Source organism: Mobula birostris, chromosome 26 (assembly GCF_030028105.1).
Source record: "Mobula birostris isolate sMobBir1 chromosome 26, sMobBir1.hap1, whole genome shotgun sequence".
Taxonomy (NCBI): domain Eukaryota; kingdom Metazoa; phylum Chordata; class Chondrichthyes; order Myliobatiformes; family Myliobatidae; genus Mobula; species Mobula birostris.
The window spans coordinates 23136031-23148583 of NC_092395.1; the positions used below are offsets into that span (position 1 = coordinate 23136031).

General features: G+C 42.0%; 1 protein-coding gene across 3 annotated transcripts in view; it reads left to right on the top strand.

Moving 5' to 3' along the window:
• LOC140187982 (guanine nucleotide-binding protein G(I)/G(S)/G(O) subunit gamma-7) overlaps positions 1–12553 on the top strand; it is a 163926-nt gene that overhangs the window by 22764 nt on the left and 128609 nt on the right. For all 3 annotated transcript variants that reach the window (XM_072243845.1, XM_072243847.1, XM_072243846.1), the window contains exon 2: positions 8808–8870. The gene's annotated coding sequence lies outside the window, so the exon portion shown is untranslated. The remainder of the gene's footprint in view (positions 1–8807; positions 8871–12553) is intronic.

A 12553-nucleotide genomic window follows, 5' to 3' on the forward strand; every position in this document is an offset into this window, starting at 1 on the left:
CTCCTGCTCCTATTTCTTATTGGCTTTTTCTACTTCTAGGATGAAGCCCAATGCAAATTGGAGGAGCAATGCTGGAGGTATTCTGCTCGGGTAGTCTCCAAACCAATGGCATGAAAATTGATTTAACCAATTTTTGATGAACCTTCATCCTCTCTCCTCCTCCTTCCCCCCCCCCATTCCCTTCTGATGCTTTGATGCTTTTCCTGCATTTTTGTTCCCTTCCCAACCACCCTCAATTTCCCTCTCCTTTCTTCCCCCCCCCCCCCCACAACCCTCTTTCACTTGTCTTTGCCCTTTTTTTGGGTCCCGGTTCCATCTATTTACTCCACACACAGATATCCTTACCCTCTTTTTCTCCCCCCCCCCCCCCAAAAAAAAAATCCAGTTTCAACTGTTAATTTACCTTGCCCTTCTGTAATGCTTTCCATTCTCACCTTACTTGCTGGAATCTGACTCTGGAATTGTTTTGTGTTCTTGCTTTTCTCACACTAATAGCTGTCTTTCTTCTCTCCCGCTTCTTCCCCCCCCCCCCACCTTGCACCATCTTTTCTATTCCTTTATCTTTTCTCTACTTGCCACATCCTCCCAGCTGCACGCTGCTACCCTACCTGCTGCTACCTGCCTGTCTTACACTGCTCAATCCACTAATTGTCTCCGTGTACTTTCTTGCTACTCCCTTCTGTCTGCTGGCTATCTCACCTCTCCACTCTCAGTCGTACGAACTTGGTCTGAAATGCTGACTGTTTACTCTTTTCCATAAATACTGCCTGATCTGAGTTCCCCTAGCATTTTGTGTATGTTGCTCTCCACTCAGTCCTGATGTATGGCTTTGATCTGAAATATTGCTGTTGCTTGACCGACTGAATTCCTCCGTGTTACTGGTGCTTTATGGAGTTAGTCTTATTTCTCTTATAGTCATGATTACAGTCTTCTGTTGGGATGTAATATTGTGTTATGTGTTAACCTTAAAGTTAAAATTTGTCCAAAATGAAATCTGTGGTTCTGAAGATGGGAAAACACAAAGACAATGCAGATATTGGTGCCTGGAATAGAAACTGTTGCTTGAGCTTAGTAGTCAAGCAGCATTGCTGTATGTGTTTAGGTTGGTGGGGGGGGGGGAATGTGGGCACAGTGGAATTGTCGGTGTTTTGGGTTGAAACCCTGTTTCAAAACCATGGTTCAGCTCTATTGTGAAAGCACTCTCTTTGAAGATACTTGGGCAACGCCACCTGCCTGCCATCTTGCACTTTTTGGGAGTCCACCAATTGCCTTGGTATCCTCTGCTGCCACTTCCTTCTTCCCGTTCTAGCCATCACACTTCTCCACTCAGTCCAGATGCAAGGTTTTGCTCTGAACTGTTGACAATTTATTTATTTCCTCCCACCAATACTGCTCGATCTGCTGAGTTCTTCCAGCATTTTCAGACCTCCCACCTCTCCCGGAAGTTCTGGGAGTCTTCCACATATTGATAGTGGCTCCCTGACGCCCGGAAATTATATACGAAATATCCCAGAAATGGATTTTTTTTTTTTTTTTTTTTTGGAGAGGGAGAGCGAGCATCCTGATTGGTCTCTCTTCGTGTTAAGAGTGGTCCCCAACCACCGGGCCACAAGGAAACGATATGAGTCAGCTGCACCTTTCCTCATTCCCTGTCAAGCCCACTGTTGAACTTGAAAGCACGTGAGGTCATTACGCACGAGTCATCCATGTCAGCACAGGAGGAAGATTAACTCCTTGAGCTTGCAAATGACGACGGGTTGAAAAGTGTGTTTGACATAATATCTCTGCTGACGTTCTGGATCAAAATCAAGGCTGAATATCCTGAGATAGCCATGGAAGCACTGAAAACATTGCTTCCATTTCCACCATATCTCTGTGAAGTGGAATTTTCTGCAATGAATGCAACGAAAACTCAATTGCGGAACAGACTGGACACAAGGAACTCCCTTCGAGTATCGCTGTCTCCCATCACCCCTCAATGGCGCCGTCTTGTTGCAGGAAAACAAGCCCAGGGCTCCCACTGATTCAGTGACATTGGTGTGTTGCAGTGATTTTGTATGTTCATACAAGGAAAATGTGTGCTGTGTTTAATATCCAAACGTTACTTAAAATGTTATGATGCTATTGACTTGTAATTGACTTGTCACTATATTCATGAGAGGAAAATATGCGCTGTGTTTAATATTAAATTCTTTAGATAACCCTTTTAGAAACAAAATTGAGTGTATTAGCCACTTATAACTGACTTATAGTTGACTTATCACCTATATTCTGGTCGTGATTAACACCCCCGCCCCCGGACAGCCGGTCTGCAAGAATATTGTCAATATCCTGACGAAGGGTCTTAGCCCGAAATGTCAGCTGTACCTCTTCCTAGAGATGCTGCCTGGCCTGCTGCATTCACCAGCAACTTTGTGTGTTGCTTGAAATTCCAGCATCTGCAAATTTCCTCGTGTTTGCGTTGTCAATATTAAACCGGTCCGCGATGCAAAAAAGGTTGGGGACCTCTGTTAAGTAGACCTATTAGTTTTCTCTGTGGGCGGGCTTTACAATCGACCTCAAAAATAATGACAGTGTTGCTTGCTACGTGGTTTGCAACAGTGACTTTTCTATTGCCCATGGTGGGTTAAAATGTAAAAGACATGTTGAGGTGAGTTTAACAGGTGTCATTCGTTCATTAGCATAGCTAACATTATTTAAACTAGCTGGCTGGCTGCTAAGGAGCTACTCTATTGATGTCCTACGTGATGAGGCCAAACTCCCTGTAGACTTGCTTAAAGTCGTAATAGAATAAACATAATATAATATAAGTACATATTTTAATGTCACATTTTCTGCATATACCCAACTTGGTTTACAAATTAGACAAAATCGCAAGATCACTAAACAAGTATTATGTGCACCCTTGGAGGTCGACTGGGGGGTGGGGTGGTGGATATGGGGTGCTACCTCCCTGAAATGAGTTTTTGCAGGGTGGAATGTCTGCATTTTGCTCCAGATTCCAGCATCTTCAGTTTCTTGTCTGCTCTGGAAGGTGACTTTTTTTTTGTGTGTGCAAGTTTTTTCTTGGATTTGCCATCTTACATGAACATCTTTGTTCCTTGCACTTCAATCACCCCACCATTTTATTCTACTGGCCTGGATTGTGCATGCAGCCGTAATGAGCAACTGATGGGCAGGTATGATTGTGATTCCAATTTTGTTATTTCATGTTATCTGTTTGGGAAAAGTGAGAGGAAAAGAGGTACTAACATGTAACTAAAATGTGAAAAGCAAAAGTAGTTGCACATTGCTGAAGCCTTGACATAAAATAAATCCCCAGCATGTCAGGAAACATTGGTGGACAAAGAGTTAAAGTTCTCGTTCCGTGAGGAGTGATCATGAAATTTGTTGTTTTGGGGGAAATGTTTTGGGTATTTCTAAACCTTGGCAGTACTGTAGCAATTCTCAAGATGGTAAAAGTACTAGCGTACCCATGACAAATCAAGATTAGCTAGTTCTTGCAGCAAGTTGCTCAACTCAATAATGGAACCTGACCCAAAAGCTTTGAGGAATGAGGTCCATCAGAGAATTTTGTATAACTAAACATTTTTCAAATTAATGAGCTTGCAGACTTGATCTTTGGATTCTTCGTTATGTAAAGGAGCCTGTAGCTAAATTTTGCACAAAGGTTTCCAAAAGAAATTTCTATGGATATTTAGTTGCATAAATATTGTACAGGAAACTTCTCATGTTTAATCAACAAAGAATTCACTTGTGATCATCTAAGGGGTGTTCGGTGGAGTATTTTAGTCCAAAAAAATCACACCTATGATATCATAGCATTTACTCAGTACTCCACTGAAGTGTTGGCCTCCAATTGTGCCCTCTGGAATGAGGCTTGCATTGGTCTTCTGACTCTGAGTGGAGGCTGATTCCTATTACTGTTGAAAGCCTTCAACAGTAATCTGGTTCAAACTCCATCAGTGACCAAAATTATTTGGAGGAAACATGTATGGAGGGAATTAATGAGCATTGGAGGAGGAAAGAAAATGCATTAGGTAGAAAGGACTCCTGTGCTTGGATGTGGCCTTTTTGGATCCTGTTTCAATTCCACCTGCAGTCCTTGGATCTGTAGAATTCATATACTGACAAAAACAAGCCGTTAACAGAATGTAGAGTCCTTGGAATGTTGAAGAAGGAGACTTTAGAATGCTTTGTATGCAATTTAACAACTCTTGAAAAATTTTGAAAATTGTGTATGTGGTTAAATTGACATGATGGTGGGTCGCATTGGGGGTGCAATTTTTGAGTGCAATTTTTAACATTTGTAGTTAAAGTGATTGCAGTATATTTCAGTTGTATAATTGCTGTTTAATTCTAGATGCTGTACATTTCTTTCTACATCTCAAGAACTTGTGCAGGAGGAAGTCTGAAGTGAGAAAATTGCTTATTGTATAGTGGATCCTTGAGGGCTATGGAGAGTCATTGAGTATATTCAAGAAAGATATGGTGGATGTTTTGCATATTAGGGAACCAAAATATTTGAGTTTAGTGCAGAAAAATGACACAAATAAATGATAAGCTTGAATGGTAGGAGCAAAGGATGGAAATGTCCTCACCTGAGTTTTAATTATTGTCTTAACCTTGCAGTGAGATTGCCCGTTGTTGCTCATCCCAGCTAAGTGCAGGAACTTTTAAGTGGAAATTCTGGATGGTAGACCAAGTCTTTCATGATCCAATTTCTTATTCTTGTCAGTGTGTGTAGGATTCCTTAACTGAGCTTTCGCCTAGCATTGTCACAGTACTTAAAGTTGGAATGTTGTCAGATCTACTGATTCAGGTCTGTCAAATCTTGAATACTTTTGTAATTAGTCTTATTTGTTATGAAGTTCATGTGTAAGTTTTGTGTAGAAATCTGTTTTGAAAGGAAACTTGTAAAATCTGAAAATCATGTCAGTACATTTTTTTAGTCCTACAATGATCTTTTTAGCATTAAAGGTAGAAGTTATAAATAGTTGTAAGTTTGATCAAAGGTTGTATTTACTGTGATTGTTTGCAGAATATTTTTGGTTTCTTAGTTATCTAATGTTGAAATTGAAATGCTAGCTCTCCTAAATAGGAATTTAAGAATGAAATTAGGAGAGCCAGAAGGGACCATGAGAAGGCCTTGGCAAGCAGGATTAAGGAAAACCCCAAGGCATTCTACAAGTATATGAAGAGCAAGAGGATAAGACGTGAGAGAATAGGTGTGACAGTGGAAAAGTGTGTATAGAACTGGAGGAGATAGCAGAGGTACTTAATGAATACTTTGCTTCATTATTCAGTAGGGAAAAGGACCTTGGCAATCGTAGGGATGACTTGCAGTGGACTGGAAAGCTTGATCATATAGACATCAAGAAAGAGTATGTGCTGGAGCTTTTGGAAAGCATTAAATTGGATAAGTCACCAGAACCAGACAAGATATACCCCAGACTACTGCGGGAGGCGAGGAAGGAGATTGCTGAGCCTCTGGCAATGATGTTTGCATCATCAATGGGTACAGGAGAGGTTTTGGAGGTTTGCAGATGTTGTTCCTTTATTCAAGAAAGGGAGTAGAGATAGCCCAGAAAATTATAGACTAGTGAGTCTGACTTCTGTGGCTGGTAAGCTGATGGAGAAGATCCTAAGAGGCATGATTTATGAACATTTGTAGAGGCATAATATGATTAGGAATAGTCAGCATGTCTTTGTCAAAAGCAGTTGTGCCTTACAAACCTGATTGAATTTTTTGAGGATATGATTAAACACATTGAAGGTAGAGCAGTAGATGTAGTGTATATGGGTTTCAGCAAGGCATTTGACAAGATACCCCATGCAAGGCTTATTGAGAAAGTAAGGAGGCATGGGATTCAAGGGGACCTTGCTTTGTGTATCCAGAATTGGCTTGCCTGCAGAAGGCAAAGTGTGGTTGTAGATGGGTCATATTCAGCATGGAGGTTGGTGACCAGTGGTGTGCCTCGGGGATCTGTTTTGGGACCTCTTCTCTTTGTGATTTTTTTTTTTTATAAATGACCTGGATGAGGAAGTGGAGGGATGGGTTAGTAAATTTGTTGATGACAAAGGTTGGGGGTGTTGTGGATAGTGTGGAGGGCTGTCAGAGGTTACAGTGGGACATCAATAGGATGCAAAACTGGGCTGATGGAGTTCAACCCAGGTAAGTGTGAGGTGGTCAAATATGATGGCAAAATATAGTATTAATGGTAAGACTCTTGGCAGTGTGGAGGATCAGAGGGATCTTGGGGTCTGAGTCCACAGGCTACTCAAAGCTGCTGCGCAGGTTGACTGTGGTTAAGAAGGCATCTGGTGTATTGGCCTTCAACAACCCTGTGATTGAGTTTTTTTTAAGATTATGAGAACACTCAGTCCTCTTTTATTGTCATTTATAAATGCTTACATACATTAAGAAATGATACAATGTTTCTCTGGAGTGATATCACAGAAAGCAGGACAAGCCAAAGACTAACACTGACAGAACCACACAATTATAACATATAGTTACAGCAGTGTAAAGCAATACCATAATTTGATGAAGAACAAACCATGGGCATGGTAAATAAAATCTCAAAAGTCCCTGAGTCAATCGGCTCCCGAGTCCCCGATAGCGGTGACAAAAGGGAGAAACTCCCTGCCATAAACCTCCAGGCACCGTCAACTTGCCGATGCCATGAAAGCAGCAGACCACAGCGGACACTGAGTCCATTCGTCCGAAAATTTCGAGCTTCCGACTAGCCTCTCAGATACAGCCTCCTGAGCACCATCCTCTGCCAAGCGTTTTTGACCTCTCCCCGGCCGCTGAAACATGCAAGGCCAAGGATTTCAGGGCCTTCGGCTCTGGAGATTCCAGTTACCACACAGTAGCAGCGGCAGCAAAGCGGACATTTCAGAAGTTTTCCAGGTGTTCCTCCGCACTCACATCTGTCTCCATCAAATCAGGATTGTGCACGGTCCCCTACTTGACACATAACGGACATCACCACTGAAGTGGCCGTGCGTGCTGCCGTCGCGCCGCCATCTTCTCCTCCTCAAGAGCCAAGAGGAATTGTTGCCACTATATAGGACCCTGGTCAGACCCCACTTGGAGTACTGTGCTCAGTTCTGGTCATGTCACTACAGGAAGGATGTGGAAACTATAGAAAGGGTGCAGAGGAGATTTATATGGATGTTGCCTGGATTGGGGAGCATGCCTTATGAGAACAGGTTGAGTGAACTCGGTCTTTTCTCCTTGGAGCAACGGAGGATGAGAGGTGACCTGATAGAGGTGCATAAGATGATGAGAGTCATTGATCGTGTGAACAGTCAGAGGCTTTTTCCCAGGGCTGAAATGGCTAACGCGAGAGGACAGTTTTAAGGTGCTTGGAAGTAGATACAGAGCAGATGTCAGGGGTAAGTTTTTTTTACGCAGAGAGCGGTGAGTGCGTGAAATGGACTGTTGGCGATGGTGGATACAGTGGGGTCTTTTAAGAGACTCCTGGATAGGTACATGTAGCTTAGAAAAATAGAGGGCTATGGGTAACCCTGGGTAATTTCTAAAGTACATGTTCGGCACAGCATTGTGGGCCAAAGGGCCTGTATTGTGCTGTAGGTTTTCTATGTTTCTAATTCTAGATGAACCTAGAACTAGTTTAAATGCACCTTGGGCAGATTTGGCAAAATGCAAAGCTGGAAATTGTGACCTATTCTGCTGACCCTGTTGGCATCATATACAAATAGGCTTATTATGCCTTCTGAAGACCAGTGCAGCCAGAGGTTGCAGTTGTAGGCATCTGGCTGCACTGGTCTTCAGCAGGAACAGTGGGTCTGACTGCATATGATGCCAACAGGTTCAGCAGGGTAGGTCAGTTTGCATATTTGTAAGATTTTGCAGCACAGAAGGGAGTCAGTATGAGATCAATAATTGGCAGAGGATGCAGGGAAACACCTTTTTTCTATGCTTCTTGGAGATTGTTTGTGCTTCAATATCTGAAATGATCCTTGGCAAAGTTCTTGGGTGTTCATTGAAGACATTTTGCAACAAGTCAGGATATTGAAGTTGTGTTGGTGTTTTTAATTGATTGAAAAATGGTATATCAAGTGATACATATATTAGTATTACAGTTTATGTTCAGTGATAGCCTGGTTCTTGTGGTCCAAATACTAAACTTAGGAAAAATGGAAAGTGTTAAATCAAAAAAATTGAGCTACCGATTACAGCCGTTCTTGGCCTATGAGTGGCTAGTATGCTTAATTACATGAATGACAACAAAGTAAAGACTAGGCTGGAAGGTGGAGAAATTACTAAAGGCATATTAAGCATTGAAGAGACAATCATCAAAAATCATTAGCAAAAATGTACTGCTGCTCTAAAATAAGTATCACATTATAAACCTGATTCTGAATCAAAACAGCTTATATGTTGTTACGATATTAAATGAGTACATTCCAATGACTCTGAATTATGTTTCAACTAGAATAGCATGACACTATTACTATAACAAATTCCAAATGCTTTAGTTAATCTCAGCCCTGTACTGGTTGAGACAGTTGTTGCTTTACTTGGTTTGGTATGATTGATGCCATTGGCAATAGCCATAATCAAGAGCTTAGGATATTGATCCCTGTTTAGAGGATCAGAGGACCCACTGTCCCTGTATTTTCTCTTAAACGTGGTTCAACATGTTAGTTTTTTATATTTTTTGACTAATGTCAGCAGTATTGGAAATGCTTTTGGTGTTTGTTAAATTAGTCTTTGTACATAATAAAATTCAAATTTTAGCTGTGGAAACTAATTTTTTTTTTGTTATTTCCAGAAACTCTTCATTTCTGTTGGGACATCACGTGAAACATCAACACTTCCACTTTGATCAACTAAGGTTGGTGCTTTATGTAAATGCATAAATGGTTCAGTTAATTTATTTAATTGAGGAAAAGTTACTGATGTAGTTTTATTCCAGTTTAATGCAACTTGCTATGCTTATTTTTGCCAGTGATATTTGTCCCAGCCTAGAGCATGGTTCTTTTCCTGGATACCATAAAAGACTAAGCAAGGAAGTATTGATGTCTTCCAATTGTCAGAACCAGGAATGTTCACTACTGTTGTATTTTTTGCTTTTTCTTCCCCCTCCTCCTCCCTGATTGATTCAATATCAAACATCATCTTGACATCTCAGCATAGCTACGTTTTGAGGGATGAGGCAGATTCCAAGATCAACCAATGGTCTATTTTGAGTAAACTGATTTTTGTTTGTAGATGAAGTGCTATAAATGAACTTAGTGCCCTTTGGGGAGAAAATTGATCAGGCTCCTAATTCCTGTCCTAATTCTTACAATTGGTAACATGTATCTGTGGGTGTTAAACTGGCATGGGGTTAATGCAACATTCCTTCTGTTTTTTAAGGTTGCATGAACAAACCATTGTCTTGCAGGAAAATTTTACCTGGCTTGCAAACTGCACTGAACTTTAAATGTCTTTTTGGTAATAAGCACACTATGAATATTTAGAATAAAAATTGAAATGTCACATTCTTTTTATTTTAGTACAAAGATAAGAAATCTGCAGATGCTGGAAATCCAAGCAAAACACACAAAATGCTAGAGGAGCTCAGCAGGCCAGGCAGCATCTATGGAGAAATGTCAACTGTTTACTATTTTCCATAGATGCTGCCTGGCCTGTTGAGTTCCTCCGGCATTTTGTTTCTTTTGATTTTATTTATTGAAAGGTATAATGAAATACAGTACAACATTTTGTTTCATAAACTTTCTAGCTGCGTCCAATTATAGCTGCACGACAGCAATGGCAAAGTGCTTGAGAGCTTTTCAGTTAATGAGCAGCTTAGAGGGAACAGTGGTTTGCTACAACATAATGTAGAGAGCAGAAACCTACTATTTATAGATGGAATCAACAAATTTTGACATCAGTAATAATTAAGCTGTTTTAAGGCAGAATAGTGAGGTACTGTTCATGGGTTGTTCAGAAATTTGGCAAGGGTAGAAGCTATATCTTGCTCTGGCCTTCTACCTGCCCTGAATCTTTTCATTGCTAACTGCCAATGAGACATCAACCATTTCAACTTTTCTTTCCTCTTCTAACCTCACTCCTTCCAAGCACACTGTTCTCCACTCTCTCTGCACTAGTCCTAACTTCACATCAAACCCGCAGATAAGGGGCGGCTGGTGGACTGACCTCTACCTTGCTGAGGCCAGGCAGCAATTTTGACACCACTTCTTACATACCCCTTGAACAGGACCCCACTAAAGAGCACCCAGGCAATTGTCACACGCACCATCACTGACCTTACTAACTCCGGGGATCTTCCATCCATTGACACTGACCTCAAAGTTCCCTTACCCTGCACCTCCCATTTCTACCTCCTTCCCAAGATCCATAAACCTGCCTGTCCAGGCAGATCCATTGTTTTTGCTGTTTCTGCCCCACTGAACATGTATCTGCACACCTTGTCTTATCCCCCTGCTTCAGTCCATTCCTACCTATATCTATGACACTTCACATGCTCTTAATTCTTTCAATGACTTAAAGTTCCCTGGACCTGGTCATCTCATTTTCACTATGGATGCCCATAAACTTCCATACCCCATCAGGAAGGCTTCAAAGCCCCCAACTTCTTCCTGGACACCAGACTCAACCAGTTACCTTCCACTACCACTCTCCTCCATCTGGTGGGACTGATCCTCACCCTGAATAATTTCTCCTTTAGCTCCTTCCGCTTTCTTCGAACAAAAGGTGCAACCATGAGCACTGCATGGGCCCTAGCTGTGCCTGCCTTTTTGTCAGCGACATGGAACAGTGTTCCAAGCCTACACCAGTATCAGTCCCCTACTTTTCCTATGCCACATCAACAACTGCTTTGGTGCTGCTTTCTGCACTCGTGCCAAGCTCGTCAACTACTTCAACTTTGCCTGCAACTTCCACCCTGCCCTCAAATTTACCTGATCCATTTCTGACACATCCCTCCCCTTTCTTGATTTGTGTCACTAACTGTGTCTCTATCTCTGGAGATAGTTTATCCACTGATATCTTTTATAAACTTGCTAGTTCTCACAGCTACCTAGACCATACCTGTTCCCACCCTGTCACTTGTAAAAATGCCATTCCTTTCTCTCAGTTCCTGTGTTTCCAGCACTTCTGCTCTCAAGATGAAATTTTACATTCCAGAGCTAATGATGTCTTCCTTCAAAGAAAGGGGCTTTACTTCCTCCACCATCAACTCTGCACTCACCCATATCTCTTCCATTTCATGCACGTCTGCCCTTGCTCTATTCACCTACCACCCCACCAGCCTCCACGTTCAGCACATAATTCTCTGTAACTTCCAACATCTCCAACAGGACCCCACTGCCAAGCACATCTTCTCTTTTACCTCACCACCCCCCCCCATCTTTCCACAGGGATCCCTCCATACATGACTCCCTTGTCCATTCCTCCCCACTGATCTCCTTCCTGGTACTTACCCTTGCAAGTAAAACAACCGTCACACCTGCCCCTACACCTCCTCCCTCTCTGCCATTTCAGAGGCCCAAGCAGTCCTTCCAGTTGAGGTGACGCTTCACCTGTGAGTCTTTAGGGCATAGCCTCCTGTATATTGATGAGCCTGCCAAACACCTGTGCTCTGTCTGTCCGACAAAGTGGGATCTCCCAGTAGCCACCTATTTTAATTCCACTTCCTGTTTCCATTCTAACATGCTAGTCCATGACCACCTCTGTTGTTGCGATGAGGCCACACTTGGGTTGGAGGAGCAACACCTCAGATTCCAACTGTGTAGCCTCCAGTCTGATGACATGAACATTGATTTCTTGAACTTCTGGTAATTGCCCCCCTTTTGCCATCCCCCACTTCCATTTTCCCCCTCTCATCTCATATTACTTGCCCATCACCCCAACGTCTCCCTCTCATGCCCCTCCCCTTCCCTTTCTTCCATGGTCTTCTGTCCTCTCTCATCAGATTCCCCTTTCTCCAGCCCTTTATCTCTTTCACCAGTCGACTTTCCAGCTCTTTAGCTCTTTATTTCACTCTTCAACTCCTCCCCACCCCCCTGTTTTGCCTATCACCTTGTGCTTCTACCTCCCCTCCCCCCCCCCCACCTCATTACTGACATCATTTTTCAATCTTTCTTCCAGTCTTGATGAGTCTTGGCACGAAACATCAATTGTTTACTCACTTTCATCGATGTTGCCTGGCCCTGCTGAGTTCTCCAGCATTTTGTATATTACTATACCTAAAATGTTGTGGATCCTGTAATCTCTCTAGTGGTGGTAATGAGAAGTAGGCATCACTTTACTTTTGGGGCAAGTACACCAGCCTTGATAAGTTGCTAGAGCAGAATTGGTCTTTTTAATCTTAAAAATAATTGCAAATCCGGTGAGTTGTTTTTTGTTATTGGTTTAGTAATTCACTATAACATTGATTGAACTTAAGTATTTTACATCTGCCAGTAGGTGGTGTCCTTGTCAGTGAAAGAGCAAATCCATCCATGCCAGTCCAGCAAATAGTTTACGGATGTTTTGTTATTTAAAGTTTTTTAATAAAGTTTGTTATTT